Consider the following 1,111-nt stretch of genomic DNA (forward strand, 5'->3'; position numbering starts at 1 on the left):
GACCGGACGGACTGGCTAAGCAATCCGTTCGGTCTACACACCTTAGTCTGTTCGGTCCAACATCTTGGTCCGAACGGACTGAGGTCGTTTAGTCCAGGGAGACGAAAAGCCCTAGACCGTCCGGTCCAGAGGACCAGACCGTTCGGTCTAGGCGGAAAACCGCGATCAGATCACGTTTTTCGTCGTTTCGATCCCGATTCAGATCCGATTTCAACCCCGTTTTCGCCTGTGAACTCAGAACAGAAGCCTCTTGCACACTATGCAACAAAGAACATGAAATCTACCCTAGATCCATAATCAAATCATGCATAGCATCAAAGCAAACACAGGTTCAAACAATTCAAATCCTATAACGTGCGTGATCGGGTTCAAACAAAATCATGCAGAGAAACCAGGCTCTAATACCACTGTTAGGATTTCCTGGGATCTCATGAGCGAATCCTATTCCTAAGAGATCGGTTCTAGGGTTTGCGCAGCGGATGTAAAACAAAAATTTGATAAAACCCTAAAACCTATCATGCATGATCTTGTAGAAACGTTAGAACGCTTACCTCAATCGATCTGGGGCCTGTTTCAATTGATGTGTTCGTCCGATCACTATAGGCAGGAAGAATACCTCGTCCTCTACACGTATCCACACCTCGGGATGGATTCCAACCTTTGGAACTTTTCTGCTAGGACACGAATCTTCTATTCGATGATGTGCTTTGAGAAAGAAAGATTAAGATCACTTCTTCAACCCCTTAGACTCTCTAAAAGGGTCTAAAAGTTCTCTAGGTCGGCCCCTCAGTGTTAGGGTTCTTTTTCTCCTCTTATTCAAGTGATTAACCCTAGATTCGGACTTTAAAATTAAATCCGAACCCTAGACCGAACGGACTGGCTAGTAGTCCGTCCGGTTTGGACACTTGGTCCGTTCGGACCAGTTTCATAACTGGGTCCGTTCGAACTCATGGGTCAGTCCATTCGGTCAAACATTTGGTCCGTTCGGACTGAGCTCTCTAGTCCGTTCGGTCCAACAACTTGGTCCGTTCGGACTAGATGCTCTGGTCCGTTCGGTCTACTCTTAGACTGGACAGTCCGGACTACTTATCCAGATTTCTCGACGTCTTCT

Source organism: Tarenaya hassleriana, unplaced genomic scaffold (genome assembly GCF_000463585.1).
Source record: "Tarenaya hassleriana unplaced genomic scaffold, ASM46358v1 Cleome77, whole genome shotgun sequence".
Classification (NCBI taxonomy): domain Eukaryota; kingdom Viridiplantae; phylum Streptophyta; class Magnoliopsida; order Brassicales; family Cleomaceae; genus Tarenaya; species Tarenaya hassleriana.